The sequence below is a fragment of the Oncorhynchus mykiss genome, chromosome 12 (assembly GCF_057628025.1).
Source record: "Oncorhynchus mykiss isolate SJ-2025 chromosome 12, ASM5762802v1, whole genome shotgun sequence".
NCBI lineage: Eukaryota > Metazoa > Chordata > Actinopteri > Salmoniformes > Salmonidae > Oncorhynchus > Oncorhynchus mykiss.
Genome location: NC_143033.1, coordinates 66,695,088 through 66,706,630, shown reverse-complemented (window position 1 = coordinate 66,706,630; position 11,543 = coordinate 66,695,088).

Here is an 11,543-nt window from a genome sequence, read left to right as displayed (position 1 = left end):
TAAACAATAGTCAGGGGTGTTGACTGAATTGTGTTGCTGTCTACAGGCAATGGAAAGAATCAGACATGGAGGTGTAGTCAGTTGCATAAAGGTTGACTGTATAGAACATAGTGATGACTAGGCTGTGGGCCGCACTGACAGGAGTGAGATCATAGTGTCTTGTTTTGTTGTTCCCTGTGGTAAGCTTGTCTTGTTTTCTCTGAAACAACAGCAGACCAGAGCATATAATCAATGTAGTAGAACAGTCCTGTTTTTCCACAGTTCTATATTTTTTGAACATAGAAAGGTACTTTTTTTCACATCAAGGTTTTTTGGAACCAATGCAATCTGCCGAGTGGGGTTCGGCAAGCCCAATCTGCCGAGTGAGGTTCGGCACTGACACACAGTGTGTTTTCTGTGGGCTTATTTAGGTTTTCCTTTTAATATGGTGAGCTAGGGGTGTGGTACTGGCACAGACAGCTGACTGGAATAGGGTTTTCTCCTGTCTGCTGATATGAGCTCTCCAGCTATGATACCCAGTGTGATATAATATGTAGCCTGAACCCATGTTGTTTACAGGTCTTTTTACAGTTATTCCTGCTCTTTCCTTAGATGTTTATAGTTCAGGTACGTAGCTAGATACTTAAGGTAGCTCTCGATACGACAAGCGCATATTACAGTCGCAGTAAGTGAAACGTTTCGTAGATATAAAAGCAGAGAGAGCGTCTTAACCCAAAAAAACGGTGAATACCTTTCTATCTCGCAATGTTGCAAATTGTCAAAGAGACATATCACTGTTTTGTGGAAAACACATCTCTGACTTTGTGTAAACAAAAAAGGCACAGTGATAGTTACATTGGTTTTCCCTTTATTGGTGTTGCTTTTATCTCTGTGTATCCAGAACATTCCACCAGTCTCTAGCAGTGTGTGTTTTTTTCCAAGTCACATAATGAGTGTGAGGTGTGTTTATATACAACAGCAGTGCCACACACACTCCCTAAAGATTGGAAAACTGCCGCGGTCATCCCCCTCTTCAAAGGGGGAAACATTCTAGCGGAAAACTTGAACATTAAGGAGAGCCGCACACTCTAAGAGCTCAGATGTAAAAATGTAATGTTCAACATTTCGACAGGCAAGCTGTCTTCATCAGGGTATAATTACAAACACTGCAGGGTCACTCATTTATATAGTACCAGTACCTCGCCTAAATAGGTGTGCGTTTCTTTGGGAGTGCCACAGGGTTAAATTCTCGGGTTGACTCTTTTCTCTGTATAGATCAATGATGTCGCTCTTGCTTCTGGTGATTCTATGACCCACCTCTACGCAGACGACACCATTCTGTATACTTCTGGCCCTTCTTTGGATACTTGTGTTAACAAACCTCCAGACGAGCTTCAATGCCATACAACACTCCTTCCGTGGCCTCCAACTGCTCTTAAATGCTAGTAAAACTATGCATGCTCTTCAACCGATCGCTGCCGCACCCGCCCGCCGACTAGCATCACTACTCTGAACGGTTCTGACTTAGAATATGTGGACAACTACAAAGGACAACTACAAATACCTTGGTGTCTGGCTAGACTGTAAACTCTCCTTCCAGACTCACATTAAGCATCTCCAATCCAAAATTAAATCTAGAATCAGCTTCCTATTTCACAACAAAGCCTCCTTCACTCATATTGCTAAACATACCCTCGTAAAACTGACTATCCTACCAATCCTTGACTTCGGCAATGTCATTTACAAAATAGCCTCCAACACTCTACTCAGCAAATTGGATGTAGTCTATCACAGTGCAATCCGTTTTGTCACTAAAGCCCCATATACTACCCACCACTGCGACCTGTATGCTCTCGTTGGCTGGCCCTCGCTTCATATTTGTTGCCAAACCCACTGGCTCCAGGTTATCTATAAGTCTTTGCTAGGTAAAGCCCTGCCTTATCTCAGCTCACTGGTCACCATAGCAACACCCACCCATAGCACGCGCTCCAGCAGGTATATTTCACTGGTCATCCCCAAAGTCAACTCCTATTTGGCCGCCTTTCCTTCCAGGTCTCTGCTGCCAATGACTGGAACGAATTGAAAAAAATCCCTGAAGCTGGAGACTTATATCTCCCTCACTAACTTTAAGCATCAGCTGTCAGAGCAACTTACAGTTCACTGCACCTGTACACAGCCCATCTGTAAATAGCCCACCCAACTACCTCATCCCCATATTGTTATTTATTTTTGCTCTTTTGCATCCCAGTATCTCTACTTGCACATCATCATCTGTACATCTTTCACTCCAGTGTTAATGCTAAATTGTAATTATTTTGCCACTATGGCCTATTTATTGCCTTACCTCCCTGATCTTACTCCATTTGCACACACTGTATATATATTTTTATATTGTGTTATTGACTGTACGTTTGTTTATCCCATGTGTAACTCTGTGTTGATGTTTGTGTCGCACTGCTTTGCTTTATCTTGGCCAGGTCGCAGTTGTAAATGAGAACTTGTTCTCAACTGGCCCACCTGGTTAAATAAAGGTGAAATAAAAATAAATAAAAACACACACACACATTGACCACTAGATGTCACTCTTGAGCCAGCATAATATTTTTTCTACAAATTCTCATTGAACATGATTGTCCACTGTTGCTGTGAATTCTCCACACATAAATTGAGCATTAATCATTGTCACTTATTGTCAGATTCTAGAGGAGTGGTTGTGAGGGATTGGATTCAGCAGAAAGCTATCCTTGTTGTGTTGAGTTACTGGCTTCTTCCCTTTTCAAAATATGTTGTTTTTTTCAGTTAAAAAGTCTCACTGTATAATGTTCATGAAGTTGTCACAACTGTTGTCAAATTTTATACATCATGCTTATATACTTATATACTTATATACTTATATATGGGTGTGCACTTTATGTGTGTGAGTGGGTGTATTTTGTACATGTCCGTCTGTCCATTTGTTCGTCTGTCCATCTGTCGGCTGTAATCTTCCAGTATGTCTGTGTGTGTGTTTGTATGTAGACCGTCCTACATTACAAACATATTGTGTTTTTGGTATGGGCCTGGGCATCACTATTGACTCCCCTCCACCTCCCTTGCTTCTTCAAGTGGCCCATTACCCCTTTACAAGCTGTGGGGTCAGAGGTCAGAACCCCCCCCCCCTATTGAAAACCCATCTATTTTCATTGTCCATTGTATGTCCATTCTTGAACTGGAACTTAAATTCAAATCCTGTTGGGGTGTTGTCTCCACTCTGACCTGTCCGGTTCCCGTCAGTCTAACTGACCTGACCTCTTTGATGTCATCAGAAGGGGACAGACACCTGGGACACAGCCTAGGGTGGTAGCTAACACACATACACACACGTTATGGACACAGATCTTGAAAATATGTCAATGGCATGTTAATTATATTCCCATACAGAATTTAAAAAATAATTAGTCCAGTACCAGTACCAGTACCAGTTGCTCTTTTGTCTAGCAAATCTGTGGAGAAATCATACAACAATTTTTTATTATTCGGATCGCCCTAATTCCTAAACTCTCATTGGTTGATCTGTTATTCAACAGAGATAAACTCTCTTTCTGATTGATCACTCAATTACAGAGGTTGGTCTCACAACAGGTGCAAGATACATAGTCATTAGACAGGAGTTTGTCACAGTCTGCTTTCTTATATAATTTTCTGATCAGCTTGTTTGAAGAAATAATGAAAAATATATATTTATTTAATAAAACGGAAATCATGTTCTGTTTGTGTGTGTGTGTGGTACTCACCAGAGGAAGACATAGGTCAGGCCCTCACACACACATCCTCATTGACACACCTCTGGACATATAGGTTGCACACATTCCCTTCCTGGGCAATGTAGCTGTAACACTTCAGGGCCTGACCTGGCATACACACACACACACACACACACACACACACACGTATACAGTGCATTCGGAAAGTATTCAGAACCCCTTTTTCCACATTTTGTTCCTTTAAAGTCTCATTCTAAAATGGATTAAATAAAAAAAATGTGCTCATCAATCTACACACAATACCCCATAATAACAAAGCGAAAACAGGTTTTTAGCAAATTTATTAAAAATAAAAAACAGGAATACCTTATTTACATAACTATTCAGACATACAGTTTGCACACAATCTACACACAAGACTCTTCCTAGAGCTGGCCTCCCGGCCAAAGTGAGCAATCGGGGTGAAGGGCCTTGGTCAGGAAGGTGACCAAGAACCCGATGGTCATTCTGACAGAGCTCTAGAGTTCCTCTGTGGAGATGAGAGAACCTTTCAGAAGGACAACCATCTCTGGAGCACTCCACCAATCAGGCCTTTATGGTAGAGTTGCCAGACGGAAGCCACTCCTCAGTGAAAGACACATGACAGCCCGCTTGGAGTTTGCCAAAAGGCACCTAAATACTATCAGATCATGAGAAACAAAATTCTCTGGTCTGATGAAACCAAGATTGAACTCTTTGGCCTGAATGCCAAGCATCACGTCTGGAGCAAACCAGGCACCAGCCTTACGATGAAGGATGGTGGTGGTAGCATCATGCTGTGGGGATGGTTTTCAGTGGCAGGGACTGGGAGACTAGTCAGGATCGAGGGAAAGATGAACGGAGCAAAATACAGAGAGATCCTTGATGAAAACCTGGTCCAGAGTGCTCAGGACCTCAGACTGGTCCGACAGGACAATGACCCTAAGCACACGAAAACGTAGGAGTGGCTTCGGGGAAAAATCTCTGAATGTCCTTGAGTGGCCCAGCCAGAACCCGGTCTTGAACCCAATCGAACATCTCTGGAGAAACCTGAAAATAGCTCTGCAGCGACTCTCCCCATCCAATCTGACAGAGCCTGAGAGGATCTGCAGAGAAGAATGGGAGAAACTCACCAAATACAGTTGTGCCAAGCTTGTAGCGTCATACCCAAGAATACTCAAGGCTGTAATCGTTGCCAAAGCTGCTTCAACAAAGTACTTTATTTTATAAATTTCCCCCTAAAAATTGCCTTGTCATTATGGGGTATTGCGTGTAGAATGATAAAGAAAAACAAAAAAATGGAATCCATTTTAGAATAAGGCTGTAACATAACAAAATGTGGATAAAGTCAAGGGGTCTGAATACTTTTCGAATGCACTGTACAGTGTCTTCCGAAAGTATTCACACCCCTTGACTTTTTCGACATTTTGTTGTGTACAAATTGGGATTCAAATGGTTTAATTGTCATTGTTTTTGTCAACAATCTACACAAAATATTCTGTAATGTCAAAGTGAAAGAAAATGTTTTATATTCGTAAAACATTTCTGAAAAATAAAACACTTTATTAGAGTATTCTACCTCTGTGTCAAAACATGTTACAATCACATTTGTCAGTGATTACAGCTGTGAGTCTTTCTGGGTAAGTGTCTTAGAGCTTTGCACACCTGGATTGTACAATACTTGCACATTATTCTTAAAAAAATTATTCAAGCTCTGTCAAGTTTGTTGTTGATCATTGCTAGACAGCCATTTTCAGGTCTTTAGATTTTCAAGACGATTTAAGTCAAAACTGTAGGCCACTCAGGAACATTCAATTATCGTCTTGTTAAACAACTCCAGTGTATTTTTGGCCTTGAGTTTTTAGGTTATTGTCTTGCTGAAAGGTGAATGTATCTCTCAATGTCTGTTGGAAAGCAGACTGAACTAAGTTTTCCTCTAGGATTTAGCCTGTATTGTACTTAGCTCCATTCCGCTTCTTTTCATCCTAAAACACTCCCTGGTCCTTGCCGATGACAAGCATACTCATAACATGATGCAGCCACCACCATGCTTGAAAACATGAAGAGTGCTACTCAGTAATGTGTTGTATTGGATTTTCCCCAAACATAACACTTTTGTATTCAGGATATGAAGCAACGTTTTTAGCCAATTTTTTTGCAGTTTTACTTTCGAGCAAATAGGATGCAGAGTGAAAGCCAGTACAAAATAAAAATTACAAAATAAAAATTCTATACAGGCTTCCATCTTTTCACTCTGCAAATTGGGTTAGTATTGTGGAGTAACTACAATGTTGTTGATCCATCCTCACTTTTCTCCTATCACATTAAACTCTGTAATTGTTTTAAAGTCACCATTGGCCTCAGTGAAATCCCTGAGCTGTTTCCTTCTTCTCCGGCAACTGAGATAGGAAGGACGCATGTATCTTTGTAGTGACTGTGTATTGATACACCATCCAAAGTATCGTTAATAACTTCACCTTGCTCAAAGGGATTTTCAATGTCTGCTTTTCAACCCATCTACCAATAGGTGCCTTTCTTTGCAAGACATTGGAAAACCTCCCTGGTCATTTTGGTTGAATCTGTGTTTAAAATTCACTGCTCGACTGAGGGACTTTACAGATAATTGTATGTGTAGGGTACAGAGATGAGGTTGTCATTCAAAAATCGTGTTAAACACTATTATTGCACACAGAGTGAGTCTATGCATCTTATTATGTGACTTGTTAAGCAAACTTTTACTCCTGAGCTTATTTAGGCTTTCCATAACAAAGCAGTTGAATAGTAATATAGTTATATAGTTATTAATAATAGTTATTGACTCAATACATTTCAGCTTTTCATTTTGAATACATTTGATTACATTTTGAAAACATGATTCGACTTTGACATTATGGGGTATTGTGTGTAGGCCAAAGACAAAACAAATCTCAACTTAATTTGACATTTTACATTCAAAATGTGGGAAAATGTCAAGGGGTGTGAATACAATCACAAAAGCCACTACATATATTTTGTTGACGCAAAAGCACGAAGGGAAATATGTGAAATTGTGCGATTTGTTAACTAGTTGTTCCCTAAACATATTTTGATGGTGTCACATTCTATTAAACTAAAAACTAAAAGAATAAAACACATCAAGGAACAACATCATCTCAAAACAAGAAGTTAGTATGGTAACACAACCCACTGGTGCAGTAGGTCTCAACAGTAACACCGGACTAACTCTCAGACATTGGGACCATGGGGAGGACGAGTGCCACAGAGAATCCCTTCATATCCCACTATCTATAACACAAGAGGAGACAACGATCTGCTGCAGTGGTGCAGTGTTGGACCCATCAGCAAAAAGTAGCACAAAGACCCGTTGATATGAATGAGCATGTTCCTACCGTTTCGCTGTCCTCCTCAAAGTTGCAGCCTGTATCTTTCTGCCTGCTTAACTACTTGAACCTATCTGACTTCACAAGTTTGCTGTACCCGCATCACTTCACACGCAGGCAAACGCACGTTACAAAATACATAAATGAACCATTGCAATATCTAACCACTCCTCACATTACAGCAAATCTGCAGATAAATGTACTGTAGGTAAAAAATAAAAACCAACGGTTGCCAGAAGTTACAAAGTATTTATTATCTTAGAGATGCATATAGCACTTGAGTGATATGACAAAAATATATAATAACTTAGTGTATACTTTGGCTTGAAATGCAAGGGGGAGAGTATGGTTAGGTAATTCATGTTAATTCATGCTTCACCATTTCAAGTGTTCAAATGATACATTTGATTTACATTTTATGTGTGAAAATGACTACACTATATATTTTTGTAATATTGAATGAAATGATAAAATTAGCTCCTGTCCAAATCCTGCAAAATGTATTATTATTGACCTTCAGGTTGGGTCCTTTCACACGGTGTACTGAGATAAGGTGTTCCCACTCAAACTTATCCCAAAACCTCTACTGGAAAATGAATATGTACTGAGAAATGAGACTGTGCACGTGCATGTGTTGGTTTGTGTGTCTGTGCCAGTCTCTGTTCACACTCAGTGTTTTCACACGTTGTTAGTGACCTGTCTGCACCTCACCCCCTCTAAGCATCGAGGAACATTTTCTTGGGCAATAAAGAGGTGTTCACCAAGGCACTCACCAAGGCACCCTCCAAGGCACCCTTACTTGATTCCATACCATGAATACTTAATCAAGTGCCATGAATACTTCATCAACCCCTTCTATTGGGGTTGTCCTCCATTAATCTACAAATGGATGAATATATTCAGGAACAGCTCTTAGATTCTGACCCAGACAACCGACGCTTCCAACCGATGACCTCATCTGGTCATTGGTCCTCTCTTATCTCTCTCGGACATCGAGCAATTCAGAGAGGAAGGAGACAGGCTCGCCAGTCCTCAAACTAACACACACACACACACACACACACACACACACACACACACACACACACACACACACACACACACACTGCAGAGGGCAATGCCACAGTGCACGTACTGTATACTCTGCAGGAAGTTATTAACTGTATAAGATCAAAGCCAGTGGACAGGATAAACATTCTTCCCCCCAGCTCCTCTAGGCAACAAACCAAACAGCTTCCTCCTCCAACTTCCTCTCCAGTCAGTCCCACCACCACATATTGTTACCACATGACCAGTCCTGCAGCTGCTGACTAACGTGTGGATGGAACCAGGTTAATGGCAATATGATTCAGGACCAGGGCTTGTAGTCATAAAGCGTCTCTGAGTAGGCGTGCTGGGTCTAGTATTAGGTCCCTCCTGCCCATGTAATCTAAAAGGTAAAAAGGTACTTGGATCATGTCTGGTGCACAATCACAGCAGGACAGGTTTGAATGATTTAAAATGCTTTGGCGATCGAAATGACGAAGACTCAAAAGCACACGTCTTTCATGGCAAAGACATATATTTTTTTGAGTGATAGATGCTGTAAGTATTCCAAACATTTCACAATCAACAGGCACAAAAAAAAGATTTCAGAAATGCATTTCTAAAAACAAAATGTTTTTAAACAGAAAATAAAAAAATAAAAAATCTGAGGTAAAAACTATGCAGTTAGTTGACTTGTAATCAAGCAGTCAAAACTGACATTTACTTGACAATGAGTGTGTCAAGAGTTATGTCTCCCTCAGGTAATACCACATACTTTGCTAAGTATTTCTTCCATTGGGGTTTTGTGTCGTTTTTCATCTACTTACCAATATTTTGTGGTAAATGTGTAAATTGTACAATATAATTATGACCTTTGGTCAACATTTCTTTCTGAAGTGAATTGATCAATTTACATTCAGAATGACCACATGACTCTGAACTTGCAGTAGAGGGCAGTAGCCACAAGTAGAGCTCTAGTCTACACTGCTGATATGGAAAGCGTGTAGCAAGCTGGTTTCTGGTGTAGCAGGGGGATCCTTGATAGCAGATGACATTGGAAAAGGAGTTAGTAAAGAAACTGAGAAGATACACTGTTGTGTGTATCTCTCAACACAATGTTGTCTTGAAAGATCGACTTTTAAGGAGAGTGTGAAAGCACGTTAGTTCACACTAACCTCGTATTAATAAATATCAAACTCATGCAAAAAAAAGTATGATTATATTGCTTTGTTTTAATACCCATGCAATTAGAATGATACAGCACACTAATTTCCAACAATACCATCAGTTAGCATGTACAGTAACAGAATGTCTGACAATGTCTGCCTATCACCAACACTCCCCAGGGCCGTCCTTCATGGCCTTCTCAAAGGTTGGTATATTAGAGCTGGTGAATCTAGCTCTGATGACTTAGGGAAAGGCTATTCAACTTAGCTCCTGGAGGGCCGACACTTCTGGTGTTCACCCTCTCCTTCAAATAAGGAACCGATTCAGACCCGCGACACTAGGTGAGTGCAATTAACTGGTAGAAGCCAAAAACAGAAGTCTCTTGGTCCTCCAGAACCCGAGTTGAATAGCCCTGATGTAGGGCAACTCCAGCAAGCTGACTTCCCCCAGAGACAGTTGCACTTGCTGCTCCAGCACGTCATGCGTTCCTGCTTCTAGTGGCCATAATGTCTTCTTCGATCATCAGCTTGTCGGTTCCAATGTCCCACTCCAGGATCTTTGAAGTGAAGCTCACAATGTCCGACTCATCAGTCTGGATCTAACTTCCGCTGGCCTGTGAGAGGCCTAGCAGTAGCAGCAGGAGCAGGCCAAGAGTGTGTCGGTGGTCCATCTTCTTGTAGTGTGTAACGTGGTGATTTCAGCGTGTAAATCTTGGTGAGGCGAACTGCCCAATTTTTTTTTTAGATGCATGCCAGCAAAGCCACTATGCTACACAACACTAAACAATACATTAATTACACTATAACGATGGGTTTTTTTCTTTATTTTTTTACTATTTTCTAGATTGTAGAATAACAGTGAAGACATCAAAACTATGAAATCACACATATCATGGAATCATGTAGTAACCAAAAAAGTGTTAAACAAACATTCTCTCAACCAGCTTCACCTGGAATGCTTTTCCAACAGGCTTGAAGGAGTTCCCACATATACTGAGCATTTGTTGACTGCTTTTCCTTAACTCGACAGTCCGACTCATCCCAAACCATCTCAATTTGGTTGAGGTCGGGGGACTGTGGAAGCCAGATCATCTGATGCAGCACTCCATCACTCTGCTTCTTGGTAAAATAGCCTTTACACCGTCTGGAGGTGTGTTGGGTCATTGTCCTGTTGAAAAACAAATGATAGTCCCATTAAGCCCAAACCTGAAGGGATAGTGTATTGCTGCAGAATGCTGTGGAAACCATGCTGGTTAAGTGTGCCTTGAATTCTAAATAAATCACAGACAGTGTTACCAGCAAAGAACCCCGACACCATAACACCTCCTATTCCATGCTTTACGGTGGGAACCACACATGCAGAGATCATCCGTTCACCCACACCGCGTCTCACAAAGACACTGCGGTTGGAACCAAAAATCTCCAATTTGGACTCCAGACCAAAGGACACATTTTCACCAGTCTAATGTCCATTGCTCATATTTCTTGACCCAAGCAAGTCTCTTCTTCTTATTGGTGTCCTTTAGTAGTGGTTTCTTTGCAGCAATTCGACCATGAAGGCCTGATTCACACAGTCTCCTCTGAACAGTTGATGTTGAGATGTGTCTGTTACTTGAACACTGTGAAGCATTTATTTGGGCTGCAATTTTTGAGGCTGGTACCTCTAATGAACTGATCCTCTGTAGCATAGGTAACTCTGGGTCTTTTATTCCAGTGGTAGTCCTCAAGAGAGCCAGTTTCATCATAACGCTTGATGGTTTTTGTGACTGCACTTGAAGAAACTTTCAAAGTTCTTGAAATGTTCCGTATTGACTGACCTTGTCTTAAAGTAATGATGGACTGTAGTTTCTTTTTGCTTACTTGAGCTGTTCTTGCCATAATATGGACTTGGTCGTTTACAAAATAGGGCTATCTTCTGTATACTCCCCCTACCTTGTCACAACTCAACTGTTTGGCTCAAATGTATTAAGAAGGAAAGAAATTCCACATATTAACTCGTAAGAAGACATACATAAAGTTTTCCCAACAGCAGAGCTTTCTTTTCAGCACCATGGAGTGATTCAACAAGATGGCACTGACAGAGATGACAGCTTCGCTTCTAGTCCTTAGGAAACTGCAGTATTTCGTTTTTTGATGTATTATTTATTACACTGTTAGCCCAGAAAACCTTAAGTGTTATTACATACAACCGGGAAGAACAATTGGATATCATAAAGATGTCAATTTACCAG